The following is an 8,771-nucleotide window of genomic DNA, read 5'->3' on the forward strand; positions in this document are numbered from 1 at the left end:
ACTGTCCACTTGGTTGTGTAGTGCAGAGAGCATATAGAAATTGGATAATAATGAAAATCTCAAATGCAGTATGTCTACAAAGCATAAAGGTACCTTGCTGTACAGTATTAAAATGCATGTTGTGAGTGTTAATACAGAAAAAATATTTATCCTACTTGTGTGTATGTATAATGTTTAAGAGAATATACATTTACCTGTTACTGTGAGACACTGCACATCATTACGAAAACCTTAAAACCCCACTGTAATCAAACACAAGGGAGTTTTTTTAGTTGAAGTCCTAGGCATCCTGGCATTGACAAAACAGGTTGTTGCCTACAAAAGTCATGCCTCTGAACCAGTTAGTTTGAAGGTGCCAACTTGCCCTACCTTCTTGCCTGAGAGAACTGAAGAAAGAGGAACGGGAAGGAAGGCAATAATAAAAGGAATAAGAAGCCCAACTGTGGCTGTAGTAAAAGGAGTGCAGTTGACATTTTTAAGACTGATTTAGAAGTGAAGCAGCAGGTCAGAGCAACAGATTTTGTGATGTACTGACTATTGTAGCAAAGAAGTGACCAATCTAAGGCTGCAGAGTTCAATTATGGATGGTAGGCTATGTTAAAATAAAGATATTCATCAGAACAAGACTTAAAGTTGTGACTAGAAGAGAGCAGGGCAGGAGAAAAGCCCTAAGAAGCTTGAGCAAGGAGTACTTACCCCAGGTGCCGAGGGAAACTTGGATGGAGCAGGGAGTGTGCTGCTGCATTTTTGAAGCATGTGCTCCCTCTGGATCGGTGGAAGGAGCATGAGCATGAGTATTTCCAGTACTGGACAGGGGCGGCCAGAGGACTGCAGCTGGCAGAAGAGGGAGATGCAGGAGGTCTTCTCTGCTGACCACATCCTGCAGACAACAGCAGGTACAGCAAGTGGGCCCATGGGGCAAAATGGTCAGAGCGTCGCTAACAGAACCTGGGATGTGCCGTGCTGGAGAAGTGTTCCAGGACAGCCAGGAGGAGACAGAAGCAGCGTAGGCGGAAGCCAGGACTGTGAATCTTAAAGGGGTCCTGCCCCTTTTTGAGTTGGCCCATTTTCCTTGGGTTCGGGGTTTTTTTTTTTTCTTTTATTCTTTCTGCTTGTGGGATTGGGGGCCTCTCACTTTACACACTGGGAAGGCAGCAAGGGGGAAAGCTCCTCTCCCCATGAAAACAAGTTGATCCTGACCCTGAAGAGCCAGATCAGGGTAGAACCCCTAGCAAAAATTAATTTCAAGTTACCTGGCCCCTGAATGGGTGGAATTACTCTTGTTCAGTTGCTCCATGAACACTTGGAGGACTGAAATAATTTGATTGAACCCAGAACTGGGAAGGAATTGATCTTGTGTTTTTGCTTTTTTTCTTTGGATTAATTGATGTGGGGCTGATTTGATTTGATTAACCCAAGAATCGGGGACAAACTGATTCTGATTTATTGTCTAATGGACCCTTAGTAGACCAATTGAGATTATTTAGCCAAGGAACCAGCGATGAATCGATCTAAGGCAGATCCCTCATAGTCTAAACGGCTTACTAACTGATAGGGCCTGGAAGGCTGTATTGAATTGATTTAAGGATGAATGCAAACATCCCAAATGATGGAGCCTAATTCATAAAACTTACTTAGGGAACAGCAGGTGGTGGCCAATGGCATCTTTAGCCAGCACAAGATCCAGGCCCTGATGTGTGTCATTCTGGACGTGGTTAGGGTGGAGTGTAAGGGGGAAAAGAAAAACCATCTGGGAGACCAGGTAGAGTCATCTTCCATCCTCTAGCCAGCTTGCAAGGTTTCAGATAAAGAAACCTATGCATCAGGACATGGCAGGAGAGAGAAGGACATCAGAGGTTTTTAGTAACAGGTACATCCAGTTTTCCCCATGGATCTATTCAGTGAAGTGTCAGGCAGGCAGGGACCACAGCTGTAGCTGAATGATCAGACTCTTCAGTTTCTTGATGTAATCAGTTCATAATCTAAATTTGTGGCCATGCCCATATCAGTATACCCCAATCAAGACAGGTACATGTTTTTACAAAGAGGCATGTATGTGTAGACTATTTGCAGAAGGGAAGTGTGACACTTCCCTTTCCTATCACAGGATTGTGGATCATACCTTGGAATCCTCTGAGTTATCTCTGTGGAGTTCTTCTGAGTAATTCTTCTCTCCTGTGGATAAATTTATAGGTGATTATGCTAAGCAACAGGAAAAGCAACATAAGAACTAACAAAAGAAATGTGACTACACTAGCTCATTTGCTGAGGGCAGTTTATTCTGTGGAGTATAGCTAAGTATAAAACCTCCATTCTAATCAGTTTGTAAGAATTTTCAGTGCCCTGGGTGAAGGTATCTGTCTCCTTGCAAACAGTATACAGTACCATATGTATTGTTTACCTTCAGTGGTACGTACAGTTGAAAGTCTCCTATGGAAATAAGATGATTAATTATAAATTTTATTCTACTGGCTTGTTATACAGTAATAACATGCTCAGATGATAGTGTAATGAGAGTTATTATAATGTAATAACAAACAGAAAAACTAAATATTAAGCCTTCAGTTTTGAAGCAAAGCTTTCTATTGATTTCACAGGGGAGTTCTGATTTAAACTTGATGATACATTATGCCTGATACATTATATATTTTTTTAGTTGAATGAGGGTCAAAATGAATATAGTGTTTAAATAAGGACTCTGAAAATATATGTGGAGCCTGTGATCGGCTTTAAGCCACCCACCTTCTTGGTAGATAAAATATTTCATGCTTTTTTACAAGTATCTTGTTTGCTTAAATTTAAAGTGTGATCCTTCTCTGGGCCCTGACTATCATTACAGTTACTTACAGACAATAAAAAATTGCAGAAAGGACACGCTTTACTGGAAGAAGCAGCACAGTAGTTGGACCTGGATCTGCAGCATCTGTATAAATTGGGTGCTTCAGTGGGGCTTGTTGTCACTTTTACCTAATAGCTGATTTAATCAGCTATTAGATGAAAGCACCAAAAAGGCCCCCCCTAAAACACCCAATCTATACAGACACTGGGCAGACTGGGTCCAGCTAACATGATTCCTCTCCTGGGCATGCTATAGAGTCAGCACGGAAGCATGCTGAACTTAAAGTAAAGCACCATTTTTAAAAAATGTTTATAGCAGCCAATATTTTGTAGTCGCTAGGGACAGAAGTTACACTCAAACCAGATTAAGTGATCAGAAACTGGTTTAAACCTGTAACAGAACAGAAGTTCAGTGCACAGAAACCAATTTAAAAATGGCCAAAACTGGGTTAAGGTAAATCTGGTTGAATGTAGTATCATAATTAATTGATTTAGGTTCAACCAGTTTCAACTTCTGTCCCAGGCCCCTTCCTGGTTCAAGTTAAATCACAGTCCCCCAACATCCCAGGTTGCTTTGCAGCCCTGGGCTGAGCTGTGCTGACTGCTTGAGCAGGACAGGGTTGGCCCCACCCCTCTGCTCTCTAGCCAGAGCAGTGAGGGCTGACTGACAAGGGGGTGGGGGTGAAAAACCTGGCTGGGGAAGCAGCAGCCCTGTCTGCCTGGTGGGGGAGGAGCAGCCCCTGCCAGATTTTTTTTCCCCTGCGGAAGTAGAGGGGACAGGGAATAAGCCCACAAGCTCAGGTGAGGGGAGGGAGGGGGATTTAAACTCTGTCCATGGGACCTCAGCCCGGGTCTGCATGGTGGGGCTGCCACACTTCCCCCAAATGCTCTGCTCGAGCGGGGAGAGTGGACAGTCCCTGCCAGGTTTTTTCCCTCCTTCCCTGTTCAAGTGGAGATCAGAGAGCTTGGCCATGTCCTGGCTGGGGCCAGCAGGGTGAGACGGGAAAGAGGGGTTTAACCCCGCTTCCCTCCCTTCTCCCACTGTCACAGAATCCCAGCTGGGGCCTGCCTGGCAGCTTCCCCTCTGACTCGTTGCTCGAAGGTGGGGGGTGGAAGCCTGACAGGGTTCCCCTCCCTCACTCTCTTTGCCTCGGCGTGGCAGCCAGGGGCCAGCATCAGGCCATGCACCCTGTGCTCAAGTGGTGAATGGGGAAAAGCCTGGCAAGATCTTCTTCCTCCTTCCCCCTCCAGGCACACCGTGGCTGGGGACCGTGCAGGCCAGGGGGTGGGGTGAGTTAAACCCTCCCCAATCACACTCAGCGGTCTGCCAGGGCCTGGCCATGCTCCCGCTCAGCTCAGCTTCCCTCCAGCCTTCCAACTACTGCCAAAGGAAAGGGAGGGCTTACTTTATCGGTCCCCCACCCCCCAGCTTCTAGCTTGAGCCACTGCAGGCATGTGGCTGCATTTCCAGAATCAAAAATAAACATCTATTCACTTGCTTCTCGGTTCAGTCTATGCAGGTTAGACTAACCTGGAAAGATCAAATCGATTCAGGCTTGGGCTTTTAGAATGTCTGTATTTAGCCAGTATGATCAATGTGTTAACTGCACTACACAATTTAACATGCCACATGTTCACTTAATTTATAGTATGATACAATGGCAAATCAGCCACAAAGATATTCTGTATAATTAGGGATCTATTTAAAGCGCTTAGAGGAAAAATTACAGGCTCTTGCATGAAAGGCAGTATTCTCAGCGAATCGGCGTCGGAGGGAGGAGTGGATGGCCACCATCTTGGCTGCTTTCCCTCATGCTGGTGGTTCCCCTCCAATGGGCTGAAAGGCCAGAGCACAGAAGCTGCTAGCTCCCACTTGAGAGCCAACATTTTATTTTTTTCTGACTTTTTTTGTGCAAAATTGCAGAAACCACTATTTTTAACCTTTTCCACAAAAATCATGAAACTGGTTTGAGTAAGTCCTTATATATCAGGGTAAGCAACTTTTTGGCCAGAGAGCAACTTGTAAGGTGCTGGAGTGCTGGCATGCCAGAAAAACAAAGCCAGGACAAGGCTGGGTAGATGGCAGGATGCATTACATATTGATGTTGTTAATAATCATAAATGTTGCTGCTTTTTTTTTTTTCAGTAAATACCGGGTTTTCTAAAAATTCTAAACCTGGTGACAATAAATACAACTTCTTATACTACCTTTTGTTGTGTATTCTTTTTTTTTATTAAGCAAGTTGTGATAGAACAAAAAAAGAGGAAGAGGAATGAGGGAGAAAGAAAAGAGAAGAGGGGAGAGGAAAAAGGGGAGAGAAAGAAAGAAAAAGGAGAGAAAAGAGGAATAGAAAAAAGTGAAGAGAAGGAAGGAGAGAAGAGGGAAAGAAAAAGGACAAGAGAAAAAAGGGGAGAGGGAAAAGACTGCCCCATACAGGGGCTCGGTACTCTGCAACTGAATAACACAATGTGAGAGTAAATGAAAGTAGTGTGGAGTCATTGGCAACCCAAGTGGAGCCTGTAAGTTTGGCAAGTAAGTTATTCATTGTTTTGATTTTTTTTAAAGCAGTTTTATGGAGTTGTGACTTATAATAAACTGAAAAGCTATCTGGTTGGCCAGGAGAAACACCACCGACATCTATAGCCAATTGACTGGGATCTGACAGTTGTCTGGTTCAGTCCACTCGTAGCATCATTAGCTTCATTGATGGTTCAACCACTTGCAGGAGCAAGGATGACATAAAGATGCTTGATAACCAGGCCCTAAAACAGGTCTTGTACTCCCAATTCACCAGTTGTCATTGCTCTAGAGGTGGGCACAAGAAAAGATTTTAAGGGCACCTTGAAGGCCAATCTGAAGAAATGCAATATTAATGTACTTGGGAGATACAGGCACTGAATTGTTCTCAGTGGCACTATGGTGTACCACTGATCAATGGTGATGAAGCATTGATCATTTTCAGCAAGGTTGCCTCATTAGGGAGGTTGATAGACAAGAGACACAAAGCAAAAAGGTTGTGATCGGACATCACCAGGATGTACGCCTTCCTATCGGAACTATTTGCCACATCCAGAGTTAAATATGTGGGTCTTGAATTTGCCTCCTCAGTTATCTGTGGACTGCATGATGGCTTCCTTAGTTACTAGAAGACTATTGTCCTCATATTAAGGAACTGCCAATGATGGCACTTTAAACCTGGAGCAGGGATTCTCTCATTTTTTGAGTATCGCCTTCATGATTATAATCTTTGGATGTTTTTGTAAAGCAGAAAATAGAACTCCCTGTTTAATGGCTTTGATAACTAGTCCTAATAGTTTTGTGACATAACTTCTGTTAGGAATTCAAAGGTCAATAAATCTGTTTAACATTTATTTTAAGCAGGAATGAATGACATCATTGCAAATTTTCCTGCAAGCTATTGAAACTTTAGTAAAATTGTACTTTTCCTGTGTGTTTTTGGAAAAAAAAGAATATAGCAAGAGACAATTTGATGTAAATTTCAGTTCCTGATGAAGAAAGAGAATATTGTGTGTCCCGGGAGAGAGCGGGAGGAAGGACCCTGAGTTAAAAAGGGGGAACCCGGGGAACAAAATCCCCACGAAGAAAAAAAAATAAACATAAAAATAAAACAAAAAAACTGCTTACCTGCAGCAGGAACCACAGTGCAGCTGGAACTAGGAAAGAATGAGCCCGTGCGGCTCATCAGTCACATCTGCATACAGCTGAGGCTGGCCGGTGACATCACTGGCCAGCAGGAATAAAACAAACTGCCGGTGAAGACAGAAAGGAGGAGGGAGCGGACCCAAGGAGGGCACCATCACAGGGTGCCTCTCGGGAGTTCCTGAGGGAGGCAGGAGGATGGCCCATTCAGGCAGACAAAGAGCCAGAGGAGGCTCCTGACGCTGACCATGACGGCAATGGCAGGGAACAGCTCGTCAGAGTCAGAGTAAAGGACGAGCCAGAAGAAGCTCCTGCAGCCGGCGAAGGCAGCAACAGTGAAGGGAGCAGAGAGGTGGACATGACGATTGACACCGTAACAGGTGGGAGCATCAGGGACACTTGGGAGGTGAAGGAAACTTCCCCTTTGAGAGGCACCACGCAAGAGCAGCGTGAAGGACTGCGAAGAGACAGGGTGCCGCCCCTGGATGTAAGGAGCAACCGGGTGTACACAGAGGGGCTATGAGGCACCCGAATAGTGACGCCACTGAAGGGAGAGAGGAGGAGCAAGGTCATATCCTGGAAAGAGCTGGATAAAGTGGGAGAGATGACCCGAGCGAGGGACCATGGGTACCTGGTCCCATGTAGGGATCATCCCTGGGAGAGGTTTTAGGGAGCAAGGCACCCAGCACCCTGATGTAGGGGCCAGGGAAGGGGCTACATGGATCCCTCACAACATTGTGGAGTCTTATTTTGTGTTTTCCTTTGTGTTTCCCCATTTGGAGGAGTTGAGGGGTAGGAGTAGAAGACACTGCTGAAGTAACCACTGCAGAGCTCATATGGCTTGGCCCTTTTGTTTAAGGCAACAGTCAGGTGTCATATCCTGGAAGGGATAAGTTTCAAGGCTGGGATTACCAACTGCAAGTAACCCTAGGCTGACTAAGCAAATCCACCTTAGGAGCCTGTGCCGTGGACGGGAGGGGGCTAACAAGGCTGCTGCAACTCAACAAGAGCGGGAGTGTGGCCAGGAATACTCAGTAACCCATCAAGGTGTGGCGTAAAGTTGGGGTGTAGGGGAGGTAGAGCCCTATAGGCGACCGCTGTTCAAATCTTGCGCTGCCGAGGGCCCCTGGGTAGTCGCCCCACCACTGGGGTAACATTCAAAGTCGTGGCAGGCGAGATTGGGGGAGGCCACTCGGGGAGCAAACACCTACTCAACGGCTTACCAGAAACTGTGGGGTGAACACCACCAGCCACCCAGATCAAGGCCGCACTTGACCGGATGTTTGAGGCCCGGCGGGCACATAGTGCATTGTGAGAGATGGCCAAATTTGTTTTATATATAAAATTTACAGGAAAAACTGAAATGAACTGTAGCCCAGGTAACTCAGGTATATACTCCCTTTCTCCAGTTGAAGGGGATTGTTAGCTGGCAGGTGTGCTGTGGGGGGGAAATGCAGACTGCTCAGTTTCCCTCTGTCCCTATAGAACCAGGCCAGGACAGTCGGGGAACTTAAGTTAATGTAAATAAATTTGTATATAGTTATCACAAGGGAAAAGAACATGGATAAAAACATATGTACAATATATATATTTATAAGATATCTAAACAAGTAACATAAACAATACTCTCTGGGTTAATGGCATAAAACCTTATAGCAGTGCTCCAGATACAGGTAGGTCACAGGTAAGTATCCCATCTGAAACAGATAAACCACAAAATAAACATAGATAGCCAAAAGATAAACTAAAGATAAGTATGGGTTAACAATAAATAAGCCACAAATAAATACAAGTAAACAACAGGTGAAATAATAGCAACAGGGGTTCCAGCAGAGCCCTAGGACTCTAATCTGATTAATCTACTAATTTACAAACATGAGAGTTCACAAAATATCTGGCATGCCATCTTATGGGCAGGGACCCCAAAGATTAACTTAATCCCAAGGGGAAACCCCGGTGCCCTTGGGCTTTCCCAAACCCTACAAGGAAGCTGGCAACTTTAGTAGGGCCCTTCCAGTGGGACCTCTACTGTCAGGAGCCCTTAACAAGGGGGGACTCCCCCTCCCTTGTGGGAATCCTCTTTTCCCTGCAACTCACGGCTCCCAGACCTGGAAGGTGGCCCTCGTCCTCTGCGCCAAGCTACTCTCTTGCCTGCAGTGAGCTTCGTGGTGGTCACTGTCTGCTGGAACAGGGCTCCTCTATGTAGGGCTCCTGGGGCCTCTGGCTCAGCCCTGTCTGCTGCCTCAGTAGCCCAAGCACCGTCTGGCTCCCT

At 45.5% G+C, this 8,771-nt stretch overlaps 1 protein-coding gene across 1 annotated transcript in view; it reads left to right on the forward strand.

The window, feature by feature from the left end:
- The first annotated feature begins 822 nt into the window (after window positions 1-822).
- Window positions 823-8,771, forward strand: part of DNAJB4 (DnaJ heat shock protein family (Hsp40) member B4) — a 39,351-nt gene continuing 31,402 nt past the window's right edge. Inside the window, exon 1 of the mRNA XM_019501498.1 lies at window positions 823-1,025. The gene's annotated coding sequence lies outside the window, so the exon portion shown is untranslated. The remainder of the gene's footprint in view (window positions 1,026-8,771) is intronic.

Source organism: Gavialis gangeticus, unplaced genomic scaffold (genome assembly GCF_001723915.1).
Source record: "Gavialis gangeticus isolate Ggan-Ray unplaced genomic scaffold, GavGan_comp1, whole genome shotgun sequence".
NCBI classification, from domain to species: Eukaryota; Metazoa; Chordata; order Crocodylia; family Gavialidae; genus Gavialis; species Gavialis gangeticus.